The sequence below is a fragment of the Zootermopsis nevadensis genome, unplaced genomic scaffold (genome assembly GCF_977971745.1).
Source record: "Zootermopsis nevadensis isolate Lab colony 2312 unplaced genomic scaffold, Znev_1.0 Znev_ptg000001l, whole genome shotgun sequence".
In the NCBI taxonomy this organism is placed as follows: domain Eukaryota; kingdom Metazoa; phylum Arthropoda; class Insecta; order Blattodea; family Termopsidae; genus Zootermopsis; species Zootermopsis nevadensis.
In genome coordinates this window covers 9,307,064-9,324,393 of record NW_028259133.1, presented here as the reverse complement: position 1 = coordinate 9,324,393, position 17,330 = coordinate 9,307,064, and the positions used below count along the sequence as shown (strand labels likewise).

General features: G+C 35.1%; 1 protein-coding gene across 2 annotated transcripts in view; it reads right to left on the bottom strand.

Moving 5' to 3' along the window:
- LOC110838342 (homeotic protein ultrabithorax) overlaps positions 1 to 17,330 on the bottom strand; it is an 879,469-nt gene that overhangs the window by 439,188 nt on the left and 422,951 nt on the right. The window contains exon 3 of one of the 2 annotated variants that reach the window (XM_087342531.1): positions 231 to 1,693. The exons of the other annotated variant lie outside the window; for it this stretch is intronic. The gene's annotated coding sequence lies outside the window, so the exon portion shown is untranslated. Of the gene's footprint in view, positions 1 to 230; positions 1,694 to 17,330 lie in introns of those variants that run through there. 2 annotated transcript variants of the gene reach the window in all.

Below are 17,330 nucleotides of genomic sequence, written 5' to 3'. Positions count from 1 at the left end.
TTTCAAAACATTTGACTGATTAATATGTTGTTCTTGGAACGAAACCTTTATATAATTTAGACTTTGGAACATCGCGACTAGCGTTTAATATTAAAACAAGCTCGACGTATTTACACATGTGAAATTACAGATATTATAATATGACCTGATAACATTTACCCAGTTTGGATTCGATTTTCTTGCTAAGTGATATGTCAACTTACTTCTACCAGAAATAACTATTATGTGGGTTATGTTCAAAACTTGTGACTTTTTATTAAAATAAATTACAATCACACACATACAATAACACACATAGTTGACATGAGTTGAAAAAACTTGTATACGTTGAGCAACATGTAAGCAACAAAAACATTTTAACAATATATTTAAAAACAAATCTCCAAGAGAAAAAAGTAAACAAAAAATAGCACACAACTGGAATGGGAGACTTTCCCAACATACAACAAACACTGAGACGTTTAATTGTATATTTACGTATACTGAGTCCTATCACTATTATTAATAGCAACAATGCTGTTTAAGATTAAGTAGTATGGCTGACTCTTCGTGTAAGTTTCTCATGACTACTGCAGCTAATGACAATATGAACACGATAAGGATGCTATACATAGCACAGAAAACTTTTAATCCGCCAGTTTCCCTTCGTTGTTCTTAAATTACATACCTAATAATATCAATGCTGTATCTTCAGCTGGACTAATGCGTTTGCTGTTGAATTCATTTTACGTATATAAACTTTGAATTATCACACAAGTAGAAGAGAGTACACATTTTGTAATACAACGGATATCTGCCACGTATCATTTTAAAATAATATTGAACTAGTACTTCCTGACCTGGCTTTCTATGTTTTGTGTTGAATATTTCATACAAATATTTCACATATCGAGGGATGAAGTAATTGAATATCCATACAAATATTTTAGATTCGGAGGAGTGACATAATATCATAACTCCTAATTTATTCAAATATTTACAAGTCTGATGGATTTAAATTAATCCTTATTAGTATTATATGTTTGAAACTAAAATATTAACCAGGTGGTTTTCACTTACCATGACCAGTGTTATTACTGAACCACTTACCCTTAGGTATATTAAAACATGTCATGGTCATAATATTATTTTAATTTACTTTACACGAAACAAAATCGACAAGAATGGAAACGATATTACCTTTTAACAGCTTAATATTGAATATACTTTTGTGAGAATGAATTCAAATTTCCTGTTAAAATTTTAAATGAAAAATATCTTTCACACAAGTACAGAATCAAACACGAAATTAAGTACAGTTACCATTCTTAAAGTACACAATGTAACAAAATGTTTGTGATGAGTTTTTCCCATAATCATTGCCCGGCTAAACCCCCACAAATTCCTTTTGCACTTTACCCACAATTTGCAACGATCTAGTCACAAAATCTAAACACAATTTGTTCACTGTCTTATTGTTCCAATGCGGAACAGCTTTTTTTTTGCAGGCTGTTTATAAAGTAGTACCCGTCTTGTGAACGGTAGATATTCTAGTGCTGCGTTGTAGCAATTCTTCTGTTTCGTCATCACCAATCATCGCAAAAGCTGCGTCGCCACGGATTCATATCGACAAAGGACCAACTGGACTCAGGTGCACGGTGATATCCGGTGGTGTCGGGCGGAGCATCAGCCACGAAAATGTTCTGCGATCCGTCTGCAAATGGGAGTAAATGTTCTTTGTTTCAGTATTTCGAGCCATTAAAATCGTTATGGCAGGCCTATTTTATTTCCATACAGTCTTTCAAAAAATATCTATGATTAATTACTTTAAATTACATTAAGTGTATCTGTCAAAGTTATACTTTCATATTAAGTGACGTACTCGAATGTTCCTATTAACGCATAAGTACAAAAGTCTCATAAAAAATCTAATTCTTCAATTACATAAAAACTTATACATTTAATATAACTGTATTTAATTCACTTAAACGTTAAATATGCACGATTGTAAAGGTTACTAAACAAAAATATAAATATTAGTGCTTATGTGTTAATTGTCTTGCAAATAAACCACTGTTTTCCTCATTTTGTTCACATAACATGAGTATAAAACTCCGTTATATCCTCTTTAACGTTCACCCTTTAAGAGAATTTAATAAACGTAACAACGTTTGTGTTCGTTAAGAACTGAAATGACCACAAAATACAAAATGAACGGAAATTATTCATGCTTTCAAATGTTATTAGACTGAAATGGTTTTAGAAGTAATAGAAACATAAAACAAAGCGACAGAAATTTATTAGAACAGTAGGAATTTTGCTATAATTAAATTTTAGAGCAAATGTTGAACGAACACTGATATATATTGTCTGATTACAAAATGAGTTTTGCTAAGTACATATTCTAATTAAAGAAACAGACCTAATGTTTATAACAATTTTTTGTAATTTTTTGCAGGATCTAAATGCCGGATTACTTTCTGCTACTTAAAACTTCCCGCTGCTGTGGTCACCACACAAATCACAGCAAGAATATCAAATCAAGAAACTACAGCAAAGGAAAAGTAACTGATTTAAAGTAGATTAACAAAGTTTTACAGAGTGGTCGAAAAGCCACACAACCCATTCCCGACATATGTTCTATTTGCCAATAAATAAATTATTTTGAAATCAGAAAACAGAAAACGAAGTTGTATTAGGTGTTGTAAACATCCACCGATGCATGAAACAGTTTCTGCAGTGACAAACGATTCGCCAGACGAGATATTGTCGATTTGTTTAGCACAGGAGAATCAGAAAATGTATCCCTAAACTCATTTTGACAAGTTAAGTAGAAGGAATTTCCGTGTAGTGGTAGACAACGAACACTCTCTGCACTTGCGAAAAAGACATATTTGCACTGCGACTGCTGAAAGACAACTAACTGGCGGTCTGGCGTGAGCAGGTTACTGCTTAGAAGTGAACTTGGGGGATCTTGTATAGTCAAAGCAATATCGTGTGGTTATGATTCCAATCGAGTTTGTTGTATCAATAAATATTTTATATATGGGTTATGTGACTTTTCGAAAAAATAAAATTCTTAATACATAATTTTAATAGTAAAAAAGAACTACTTAAAATTACAGTGCCTTGAACAGGAGTGAAAGAATTGTTAAGGTTCGGTAGAAAATGTTCATGAAATATCATAAGTTCGTTTACAGTTTCGCCAATACTTTACATATGCAACAATAATATAGTCTAACTGTAAGTAATGGTACATGATATATTAGATGCACTTCTACTGAAAAATTGCTCACTCTTGTGTTTAAATTTAAAGATGTGAAGCCAGAGTGGAGAGAAGAACAGTTACTTAAGCCAAAATACTGTATTTGCAATTTAAACTAAGGAAAGTTTCTTACTAAAGAAAAAAATGTAAATATTACCTGTATCATAAATAGCCATCATCAAACTGTCAACAGCCCACACCATTCATCATGCCATGCGTTTAATCTTCTCACTGATCTTCCACAACCATTAAGAAGGCGTTAGAGGAGTTCATGCAATGGAGATAAAAATTCCAATGTTGAAGTGTTATAAAAATGTTGTTCCAGGTGAAAGACTCTCACTTGTTTTACATAGAAAACTGTGCAATATAAACTTTATATCCGCTATTTAATTATGGCATAGAGTACCCACATAAGGGCGCCGTATTTTAATTTAAACTATTTCAAAACTGTGTTTTGTGATTCAGTTTAGCAGCCTTTAATAACGATCTCATGACAAAGGATAAGCATACTCCTTGAGCAGGTGATAGCAATTCAGTTAATGTGTAGATTATATGGAAATAAGAACAATTGTAACATGTCTGTCTTCTGGGTCGTGCCATCTTACTATCTAGCATAAGTTTACTGACGTATCAGATGTCTTTCTGCATCCATAATGAAGGCAATAAATAATAGCGGCAAGCACCTCTGAAACGTCGGTAAACTTCTACCAGACTACCCTGCGTATCAACACACAACAGAGCCATCTTCGTAGTTACCGCCGTGAGAAAATCAAATCTAACCTGGTAAACAATACTTCCTCCTACATGCACACCTCAACAGCTTCACGCAACCAGATGACACGACGTAAAATTACCAACTACCCCTCTCGTTACACCCACCCTATAAACCACAACAAACAACATTACGAAGTACACAAGGATTCAATTGAGTTTTCCCATCATACATAAATGGTGAGAACAACTGTCAGCGTAAAACCCAACCTATCCTACACCTACTCGATATAATACTCGTAATGTGTTTCAACAAGCATGTGTCACCACCGTCCGGAAGTACAGTAAAAGGGCCCGAAGGGTTGTTGAGGGGAGGGAACGACACACTGGGTTGGGGGTTGGGGTGGGATGTTTCATAGTGAAACAAGTATCAATAAAACCAAAATCTACGATCAGTAACTAATGGAGTACCGGGGGAGAGACAGAGGCCTATCATTACCCAGTGTACAAGTTTGCATGTCATATTAACTGCACGGTAATAAGGTGAGGGTGTTGTGGCTAAGGCTAACAAAAAACTTGTAAAATTTAGTCGTGCCTTTTCCATAGATTTCTAAAATATCTTTCCAACAATTCCATTTCTAACTTGGCGTGAACTTCATCTTTAAACTCAACGGAAGAGCATATATTGAAGTGTCTCAGAACTGAGCCTCAACATACTTTTTGTTTTATTCCTAATTTACAACAAAATTATTGCAAGGATTTCATAAAGCTTTTTACACGAATTGCCTATTGTATTAGATATTACCAGTTTCAGGGATGTTTGATATGGGCCTATATATAGGCCATAACATATGCATCCTACAATGGATGGACAATTTCCTAAATTAACAATATTTCGCGAATAGTGCACATTACAAAACCCTGAAATACGGAATTCTCCCCATGTGTCCACTTTCATAAGTCTAATATTCAACGCTTGCAGTAAATTAAAATCTGAGGGTTAACCAAACCTCCAAGGAGACATGTTAATATTGTACGCCCCTCACAAGAATTCTCATATCCATTACGTATCCACATGCACCACGTATGCAAATCAAAGCCGGAAATAATAATTCAATTGAATTTAATTCTTTATTATTAGAGTGCTGCATCAATAGCCAGACGGCTAATAATAATAAATAGGGGCTACTGGAACAGTCATCAAGTCACTCAGAAAATATTAGGCCAACATTCCGGGCAAACACGACATCAGGGAACTTCAGAAAACTGCCATTTTAGGATGTTCATACATCATTCGAAAGACGCTGTCTTAAAATATGTAGTCATCTCTAACAATAAAATTATATAATACATGTAATACATATTAAAAACAAAATGTATTTCTGATATAGCTGCTGCACTATGTACCTCAGGGGCAAGGTTAGTCACGGGTACATAGAAGCAAATACACTATAAAGTGGTGAATAGATGGTATAATAATAATAATATAATAATTACCTAATCCGATAATAAGAGAAAATACTGAACCAAGGGCGACAACAAGCTAAACATTTCTGTTATGAAAGATGATTCAAACGTTACACAAGCATTGTTAAAATGTAAGAAGAACTGCAAGATATATATGCACAGAACTTTCTCACTGGGCAGTACGAAAATAACTACTTTTACAGAAATAATTAGCGGCACTAAAATTAAAATAAAATATAAACTCTACAAGTTTGTCACTGTGTTACAGAAACCCGTTTGCCATGTCTGAAAACAGCTGATTATATGATCAATGTAATTTTGTAACAGTTCAGCATACGCTGCTTACACATTTCATAACTTCTGCATTTACTCTTCGGCGGAGATCGAACTTCACTCGTCCAGTCCGTAGTCAGACACTATAGCTACTCACTGAGCTATCTTATTTCATACAGATAAAGTTACTTTACTACCGTACGTGAACTTTCGACAGCAAATTTCAATTACTGAAGTCATACTTTAATCCTACATACTCTCTTTTCTTTCCTTCTTCGATTTTCATCAGCTGTTGAACATTCTGGAAGGTATGTCGTACCGACGGTGAACAAGGCATAAACAATTTTAGACATTCTCCATTCTCATATCCTGTATTTCAGCCTCAACGAATCTTAACATCAACTTTTCATGGCTCTGCTCCACTTTAAAAGCACAAAAAATATACATATATCTGAGCTGCATCCTTCCATACACTACGTTATATTCGCTGCAATGGTAATTCACCCATAAACCAAACAAACATAATGAAAAAGTTGCAAGAAATTCAAACACTAACTCACAGCACCCTATAACTCACAGAAGTTGGAAACAGGGTAATAGCAATGTCCAATGTCGTAAGATCACAGCTGAAATATTCTTCTCCGTCCAGAAAGCAGCTATTGGATCTACAGTTAAGTCAGCAATTCTTTTGAAGTAAAAATCTATAAGGGCACAGATTCTTCATTTTTAAAACTAAGACGTGTTTTGTGTTGGATAATGGATAAATGTGTTCAAAAAGAATTAGAAACTCAGGGTTAATGAACGAGGTGAAGTCATGCAGTGGATAGATACAGTTGGATCCAATAAACTATCATGCATTCCAACTGCACAATTTTAATAATTTGATAAGTGAGGTAAAGATGGGAAGAATATGTAGCACAACTACACACTCTGATGACAGTTCTATGGCTGACAAACTGTCTGAACCTTGAAATCGGAGGAAAACAAAAATAGTATCAATCACGAGTTTCAACGCCAGTAACGGGAACGGAGCGGCAGGGTCAAGAATGCGTGGAACTTTGCCACCACTACCGCATACAAGTCAATGAGACTACTAGAAGCTTTAGTAAGTTCCTTGTGCAGAAGGAGATCCATTTAGCACAAATTCTTTGACTGGGGACCGGAACATTACAATGCAAATACTTGCATATTTAATAGTACACAATAACTAGGTAATGTACGAGTAATCCATTCGAAGTGCCTCGAGCACATTGAGGAAAGAAGTGACTTGAGACTGCAGAAAATTACTGAAAGAGGAGCTTCATAATCTGTATTCTTCACCAAAGATTATTAAAATGATCAAATAAAAGAGGGGGAGACAGGTAGGATATGCAGCACGCAACAGAACGCTGAGGAGTTAATGCAACATTACAGTCGGAAAACATGAAAGGAAGAGGTCACCTGGAAGATCTACGCAGAGAAGAACAAAGGATATTAAAATGAATCTTGAATAATTAGGGTGTGAATGTGCGGGATGGATTCATCCGGCCCAGAAATTGGATCTAATGGTGGGCTATTGTGAATAATTTTATAAATCTTCGTGATCCATAAATAGTGAAGAATTTATTGACTAGAGCAATTATTAACTTCTAAAGGACAGCGCAACATTTTATTGGGTGTTTAGAGGAGTCAGTCATTTAACTTATTAAGCCATCTAATGTTAACGTTAAGTACAATACACTCAGATAACAGTTAATTTTTTAGTAAAATTAAACCGGCCCTTGTACGCGAAGCACCACGCTATAAAGGCGATAGGTCGAGAAGGTAAAGTTAAAGACGGTAAGATACAGTACGTTCGCCAAATCGGAGCATCTCTCAGCAGTTCGCACGCTTCAGGGTGTGTTCCGCTGAGAGAACGGAACTGTGAAGCGAACAGAAACGGTAGGTGTAAGTTGTCTTCCAAATGGACCTAAAGAATAGCCTGATACTCCAAATTATTCGTCGAAATCTGGTAACTGATGAAAGGCCAAATTTTATTTTATTTTTCCTAGGTCATTCCTGCATTACTTGACGACAGCGTGAAGCTGAGGAAAGACAGAAAGGTTGCGTGTATTACCTTTATAATGCATTAGCCCCACATTGGCTTAGTCTGAGAAAACTCACGCAAGATCTCAGTTAATACACACATGTAGTCAATATTCGAGTTTGTTTGTGGTACTTTCAGTAATGTTAACTACGATCTCACAATGTTCCGGATACATTCTTAGCGGGCGAAGGTAAATGAGTGACGATAATTCTAGAAGAAAGTTGTTGAATTATTCCAAAAAAACTCGGTTAACATTGAAACAAAATTATGCGAAATTTACGTATGTTATCACTTTAACAATAATCCCGTGCTAAATGCCCTGTGTTTCGAGATGTTTTGGTAAAACGCACGCAGGCCCAGTTATGTTGAAATGTGCACTATTCACAAAGTATTATGAGAGTAAGAAAATAAAGAAGCAGGGAAGCTGGGAATTTAGTATAAAGAGGCCCCTTAGGTGATAAAGGGCCTAGATCGAATAATAAAGTTGAAGGTATATTTAAAGAAATGTGGTGCGAGGGTGAATTGGATTTAACTGGACCGAAACAGGATCTGTGGGAAAATTCTTCTGATGACGGTAATGAATTTTAAGGTTTCATAAAAGCCACGGAAATTCTTGATCAGATGTGTCACTATAAACTTATAATAAAAGGCTCTGTTCCACAAAATTAATTCGTTACTTGTGAGAATATAAAAATAAATAAATATATACAGTAAAATATGTATTTTATATAGCTCTATGCACACACTCACACACAAACATTTCCAGCCTACATTCATAATAGCAATGTTCGCCATGGCATGAAAGCTTGAATATGGCTTCCTGAAGTCGCCGGATGATTGATTGGAAATCACCTAGGTTACATTATATTGTGTTTACACTTAACAATGTTAACACTTCCCCACTTCTGGATAGGCTGTATACTAAGGCTCAGTTGCCCGTTCAGATCAAAACGATTTAAATCAAGACTGGCCCATTCTTTGCATACGCGCACATTTTGCACACCACTGTTCGATATGTAAGATCATTATATGCCCATATTCCTCTCTCAAGTTTATATACAATTTCCAGACTATTAAAAGCCAGTTAATATACACCACTTGATATTTTTAACAGCAGTAAATTTGTCATTCAGTTTCATGCTCAGTAAACAATTCTTGTCTCCTAAGCACGTTTATAACAGAAAGGAATTCAAGTGTTTCAATAACAGTTTGATGGCTACATTCCACACTAACAGCACGCATTAAGTATACTTTTACGTAGAGTGGTATACGAACTCGTATCAGCTATAAGATATTTGTCGTTACATTAAACTGCACATGCAGTTCACCGAGTAGAAGTGAATATAATAACTGGAATAAAACGGCATTAATGTAGGGTTAAGTTCCCACTATCTGAAAGCAGGGTAAATAAGATAAAAACCAAAAAAACCTGTAAACAAAAAAGAAGCTCTTTTCTTGTATATCTCAGTTCTTTGACTTCACAATATTTCGTCGTCCTCTTCCAAACAAACTCCTGCATTATCTTAAATCTGAGATCTCTCCAACTCGCTTTTGAGCTTTTTCAGTATTTTCCTTCCGTGCGTTCCATTCAACACCCGTAATTCTTCCAGATTAACTTGGTCTAGTCATCCTTTAACATCCAGACTGTCATTGCGTCCTCCCTAGAAGTTAATTCTTGAACCCCACAAACATTTATAGTCACGAGGGAACTGTTATTTTTAACAAAGTCTGCATCAAGACATGTGAGGGAAAGCTAGCAGTTCAATTTTTTTGGAACATAAGAACGTTGTAATAAAAATTAAAATGCGCAAAACTCCGCAGTATTGACGGGAAATATTTTATCCAAAAGTGAGCAATTTGCACTAGAAACAAAAACCAGGCAGTAGGCCCTATGACTATAAACTCCAATCAGAATGCTGTAGTGGTAATGCCTTTTAGACTTGTAGTGTATAGGTAAATGGTTCGAATCTCGGTGCGATTACCAGCTACCAGACAGGTTCACGCAGTTTTATTCAGTCTATAAAGCAAAATTCCGTCCTAATACCCTGAAAAGTGTCATGACCGTATCCTTTCAATTTCTTGCCTACTCGCCATTCACAGCCACAGTCAAAACTACATAACCTATACAAGTGAAACAAAATCGTTAAATATCCTAATAATAAATAAATAAATGCCTGTTTAATAAATATCAAACTTCGCTTTGTTCTGAGTATCTCCGGTAAGCTGTAGTGTTGAAATTGTAAAGAATTAATATAGGTACTCCTGAAAAATCAGAAAAATCCGTGAAAAATATATTTGTCTTGTCTCGTGTCTATTCGTGGTTGGAACGTTTTTTTCCCCTACGCCTAGGACTAATATTAAGTCATACACTGCAATCAATGCTATTATGATACAGGCAACAAGAACCTCTAAAACGTCGGTAAACTTCTACCAAACAACACAGCACAACATTCCATAAAACAGACGTCTTCATATTCGCCGCCGTGAGAACTTGAAGTTTCATTCACGCTGCATAGTGTGAAAAGCAAACAAAAACGAATATTTTCAACCAGATTCAAATGGTTTAAAATGCCAAATTATAAAACAAGCAAAATGATATATGACTGACCTCGGTAACTTGTGTTCGATATTCATTGCCATGGCAGCCGTTGGCAAATTCCGGTCTAGAAGTAAGGTCATGTGTAAATGCATCACCTATTATGAAATTCAATAATCGCACCACAGTGCTAAGGCATTTATTATCAGGTATTATTATTATTAATAATATTATGCTGCTGTAGTATTATATAATAGATCGAAAACATGTGTTTATGCCCTCCAGTGTTAAGTCGTCTGGTGGCCCACTATTAGCCACACCAGACCATTTGCTACAGCTGGCAGCATCCATGAATTTCTTATCTATCCAACTCCAGTTCCGAAAATTTCATATGCTTGTAGAAGATAAGCAAATAATATTTATAGATTCCGAAAACGCTTTCCGTCTTGTGTAGATCCCCAATTGGAACGCACTCATTTCCTATAGGATATATATGTGTTGATTTTAGTTTATTTATGTACACTCTTCCACATACAAAGACTGTATAGCCAGGTGAGAAAATGTTCGTCAATGGTAAATACAAACGAAGTTGGAGGTAGGAGATCAGGGTGCCGTTTAAAGTAGGAGCGACGTCCCAACATTATTATGGACAATAAGGACTAAAAATGCGGCGAGAATAGACGGTATAAGACAGAGATTCGAACCGAGTACGTACCCACTGCAAATGTAATTCGTTACCGCTACACCAGAATACTCTGTCTAAAGGATAAATATAGATAAATGTTTTTTGAAAAGTCGTTACTCTGTGGAGACTAGGAGACCCGCAGTCGGGATTTTTGGCGTCATCTCTCGGGGGGAACAGAGAGGGAAGAATTCAGAGTGCTGTGTATGCATGCTGAATGCTTCGCTAAACTTCCATGTTGTTTGATACACAAGTTTTTCTTCACCAAATTGCGCTCGGATCCCTTGCTGGCAAAACATAAAGAACATCGACCAACAAATTCTTGTATCCATAACAGTTGTTTTCGCTTCGCTCTATGCATTATTTATATATCAATAGCTATAGGAAATTCTTAACATTACACATTACAAAATCAACAGCATTTTAAAATTGATCTTAAAAGCAAACGAAGTATAATAAAATCATGTCAGCTCTTTGAATGAGAAAAATATCTGGAATTAAGACAAAGTAGCAGAAAGAAGGGGGAATCAGAACAATAAAGAGCTTCATGATGTGTCGTCATATTCTTTGAACTTAAACAAATCAATGACGATGGGCGAGATGTATAGTGCGCATTGAGAGATGAAAATGCATGCGAAATTTTAGCCGGAAATGCTGAAAGGAAGAAACAGATGGAAGATAAAACCGTAGATTGTACAAAAATAACCTAACTAAATATAACTTTAAGGACGGAGTATGCCATGATGTAGACTGGATTCAACTGGCTCAGGACCGGGTCAAATGGCAGGCTTTTGTGAACACATCAATAATCTTACAGGTCGTTTTCTAAAGGAAATGTCTTGATCCTTCCGACAATATTGGCTTCTTAAGAACTATTTTGCCATATGAAGTTAGAAAGCAAGAAATGGCGAAACAAATTTTACGAAGTTCCAAACGGTCTGTGTCACTATGACACTTAACTGTACCACTTGTTCGAGTAAAACTTTTATTCGTCTCATTTAAATAACTTTAATCTGAAATGTAATACTATTTAACACGTCAGTGTGATACTTTCTTATAGGCCTACGTAAACGCATTGAATTAATCTGACATTCAAGAAACAAGGTTTCACTTCAAATTTTTAAATTAGTTATAGATACGTATATTCCTAAATGCTGCCAATTAATAGTTACGTGCGCAGAGATTCAAACAACTATACAATTCATAACTCAAGTTACAAATTACGGCTACCCCTACATTAATCCCTCTAGTTAACCCAAAAATAGGTCTATCTCCTATTATAAATTTAGTTAATGAAACATTCCACTATTATTTTATAATTTCAAAACAACAGTTTATTATATTAATATGTTACAGAAAACAAGCATTTCTTATGCTTTAACCTTTTATTTCCACTTTTAAACAACAAGCACGTAATAAATTAAACAATTTTTTTATAATTTCTCTCCCTCCATATTCAATTTTCAGTATACGCGACTGTTAAAAATATACTGAAATCAAAAACTGGTATTAGAATTTGTGCCTATGGGTACGCGTTAGCGAGCGATGTGCTGTCCATGAATCTGTGGGGAAAAGAAACATATTAACCGAACGTGTAAAGAGTAATTAAGACAAGCACTTTCATCGGGACACTAGACCTGCCTTCAAAGTACACAACACATATTTTCTATTATAATCCTTCTCTTTTTAATTTGACGGTGTACAACTTCAACAAACAACATAATTATAGTTTTAAAATAAAAGAATGAACAAGCAGGCATTTACCTGAAACTCGTATCCGGAATAAATAGATTATGATTATAATAATAAAAATAATTATAATGTTACTATCGCAGCTCATTAACTTTAATCAACCACTTGGACGTTGAATTCGCATGCAAAAATAAGGAGAAGAACTGAATTGCGTTATATCATCCAAACATTCATCTTCAGGACTTAACCTGGTGCTTTCGATTTTGAACCAGAGATATTAATTAGCTGTAAGGTTTCAGCCTTTCTACCTTTTTATTTTAATTTCTTTTAGTAACATTATTATGCTTTATCTTTGAAACCGGCCACGTAACTACAGTGGACTAAGTTTTCTTTCAAGATAGGTCCTATGTGTAGGTAATATACGTATCGTCACATTAAAATGTATTGTACCCAACATTAAACGTAATTTTAAATAAAAGCAGATTATACGAGCTGTATTTTGTAGATTCGGAAATGAGTTCAGATTGTTACGCTGAAGACTGATTAAAAGGAAACTTAATTAGGAATAAAGTTCTTATTAGTTTATACATGAATATGAGAAACTATTAACTTGGAACGTAAACTAACAAACGCTCCGAGAAAGAATACATAGTAAAAAAATAATAGTAAATCTTATCAAGTGACTGTAAGCTACTTTTTCCAATAAAATATATACGGTATACAAAGTTTTTTGTCTGCGAGATGTTCATGACCTTAACATATGGTGCACAATATCTGTTCGTAACACTATATAGGACATACACAGTGGCAATTCCTCACCAGTTGTAATTATGGTAATACCGTGCCATATATCAACCCTCTCTCCTCTACAAACACCCATCTGTATGCGCTAAAACTCAGTTTCATACTTTTTATATATATTTACGATGAGAGAGTAAGAGGGGGGATAGGCAATGGGATTCAGGAGGTGCACGGCGCAATAAATCCACAGTTGGTATTTGTTTTAAAATAATATTTTAATGCAAATATATTATTATTTTGAAGTAAAACATGTTGACGCTGGTCTATATGAATTATTTTTACATCACACTATATTATTATCACTATAGTAACTAAAATACATGTATTAAGTGTTATTATACAGTGTAGAATTAAACGAAAATTATATAAACGAATTCTTTTCAAAATAATGCTGTATTAAAAAAGCCACCTTGAAGAATTTCTGGAGGATTTCCTCCTTATCACTTAAAACAGTCGATATGCCATGTTCTTGTAGTGCTATTTAGCTCGTAAAAGGAAATTTCTGTCATCCAAAGATTGTGAACTATACCTAGCGTCTGATTTATTCACAATGATCAAACATACTTTACAACACAAAAATTGTTTTATTACTTGCGAAACACTAATGCCTTATTGGTGTTATAAAAGTGTTGGCACGCCTAATAAACAAAACCCAGCTGCAATAGGTATATTGTGTGCAGTAGAAACCTAGAAAATTTCACTTCATACATTTCGGGCAACTATATCGTGTTTACTCTATATACCGACTCTTCGTTAATATGAATACGTTAGAAGTGAAGCACTCATAAAGGAAATAGAGGTTCAAAAGAAAAACAGAAGAGAAGGAAAGAAACCATTCCCCATCAAATTTCAGCGGGCTTTCGCCAGTAGTTGATAATAAAGGCCGTTCACACATCGCCGTTACATGAATGGACCTCTCTTTTCGATTTTGCTTTGCCATACTCTAAGCCAATGTAACCTCAGAGTAATTGTCGTCGATATTATGACAGGTACAGATGTACTGTAATGTTTCCCAATTAAATGACACACATTTGTCCTTCAAAACCTCATATGAAACTGGTCAGATATGGGAGGACATCTCTTTCGATCTGAAACAACGGCATGAAACTGGCAACACCACCTCTCTCTCTCTCTCTTACGGAATTGTCGATGATTTATTTAGTGTTCAAAAAGTTGTTATAAGTCTACAACATGCAAAGATTAGCAACATGGTTATCTTTTGGTAGCATTGATTCATTACAACTGTTTACTCTTGATACAAGGTTGAATGTAAAATGGAGTTGTGTCTAAAGTAAGTAAATAAATGTTTTGATTTCACTGCATAAAAACTTTTCAAACACTAAATATAAGCTTCGGGTTTACTCATCGTATATCCCGCAACATAGCCCACATTTCATACTGGATATTTCAGAAAACCTTTACATTTTTAACCAAATACGAGTGGAATAACTTCAAAATAAAGGCCGCAAGATGTCCATGACATCTTAATTTTTAGTAGGCTTTATAAAAGGCCTAACTTCGTTTATGAAGTATGGTTTTAGGTAAGAAACTGCTCCATTCAACGCATAAAATAAACAGGTTTTCAGTCCAGTCTTATCGTACCAATATTGATAAAAACGAGAGCTTATGTTATAGCTTCTTGTAAGTTTCATAATTCGTAGGTCTGTATCTTCGTTATGTCAGTTCAACATTTTCTTACCTTTGCAGATAAACATATCCCACGCGTTTACTACGACACTTATAGAGTAGATGCTTCCACGGATACAGTAGTCAACTCTCATTCTCTAACACCAAGAAAGAAACGAAGAAATGTTACAGAAATTACTGCAAGACAACCTATCCCCTTGAAGATCGAAAACCAGAACTTCCAAATACAGGACTCGTTATAAGAACAACACAACGTTTGACTGCAAAGTAAATTTAATTCTTACGTTGACAACCTCTGAAGCGGAAGCCATACAAAAACTGTACCGGTATCAGTAGAATGCTGAACGAAGCCCAGAGATGGAAAAGCTAAGCCTTTCAGTATGCGAGCCATTGTGGATAGTCAATGCGTTTTCGCAAACTCGACCAAAAGAAAGATACGCAGTTCAATGTGAGGATATCAAATGTGATTTATCATCACAAAAAATCTTAATGGATTATGCATTATGGTTAAACAACAATTTATTAATAAATGCTTCGGTTTTCAAACCGTTGAATCCAAAGGAAGATTCTCTCATCAAAAGCCACGACTCCCAACAGACATGTTGACTTAATCAGCCACATAAAATGAATTAATTTACAGAAGAGACTATAAGACAGTGGTTCATCCACCATCCAACTAACAAAGAGTCTTAACAAAACATTTTGAGAGATCGAAGGTTCTTTCGGTAGTGAATTTGAAGATGACTCCTGAAGACGGCAGCCATATTCGTACTTACCACCGTCAGAAACATAAATGATATAAAGATGACTGTCATCTAGAACGTTACGCCGTGCAGTCTTGGCAGAAATGTGCCTACATTTCAAAACTATTTGTTGTATCCATCATCAGGGCGATTGCCTCGAGCACCTCTGAAACTTTGGTAAACCTCTACCAAGACTGCACTACGCTACAACCCAGAAGTCATCTTATAAAACATTTTTTTATTGACTGGTCTGATTATACAGTGAAAAGTGTTGGGGAGTTACGATGGTAGCAGCTGACAATGTGTACTCAAGGGTGAGAGGTTATATCGGTGATTTGAACTCTTAGTAATGGCCACAGCGACGATAAACAGCCGAGAACGTAGCTGTGGGGTGAGAGATAACAGCCATCACCATAGCAACGTCTGCTCAAGTACAATAATAACACAATGATAACACACTTGTTGAACGTTTTATTCCTCTGTAGCTGTGCGATTATGGCTCTGTTTTGTATAACAATCTCATACTTCTCTCTCTATTCACTAACAAAATGAATGTTCCCCAAAGCTGAGGGTACACTATGTCCGTACAGCGAAGGAAAAAGAATGTAGGAAATAACCAAACAGGAGCTAATAATTTATATTGACTTTGTCATACACACATTATACATTTGTAATTGATTTACATCATTTGTAAACATTGACAAAACAAGATGTTATTTCCTCATGAGCTATAGATACAATAAATGGCCTACCTGTGTTATTATGTACCATTAATCCACATAATTGACTTTACCTGACACAACGAACATTTAACTGGTTTGGCCTACTTGTTTCGTGACACAGAATTTGTCATTTATAAAATACATCCATAATTAAATATTAGTCCTCCTTCGGCCATCTACGGCATCACATATCGTAGTATAATATTTATAAATTTCAACATTACAAATTATCTGCCTTCAATGCATATTAACTTTCGTCTTTTTCAGTAAAAGTGGTTACATGAGCATGGGGATAACAGCTATAAAGTTTCTTACCATCTAACGTAAGGGCCTAATTATTGGACAGATTACTTTTGATGATAATTAGTATCTCTGTTTTATCTCTGCAAACAATTACTTTGAGATGGGATAATGGGTTAAAACTATTAATTGACATCAATCACATTTTATTGATAAAAAGAGGATGCTCGGAAGATCGAATATATTATTATTGGACAAAATGGATAGTTAACCTATGTAAAGCAATCTCCTGTCAGGAGAAATCCAAAAGATCAAGAAATATATGTTGTTTTTTGAGCAATTAAGGGTGTCATTAAAGAAGACGTGAAATTTTAATTCCAGTGTATATCAAACTAATAAATATTTCATACACTTAAGTTAACGAATGAAGGCAGTTGTTATTTATTCTGTGTCACCACGCTACAGAATAATGTTAAATTAAATATGCCTCGCAGTGAGAAAGTTATG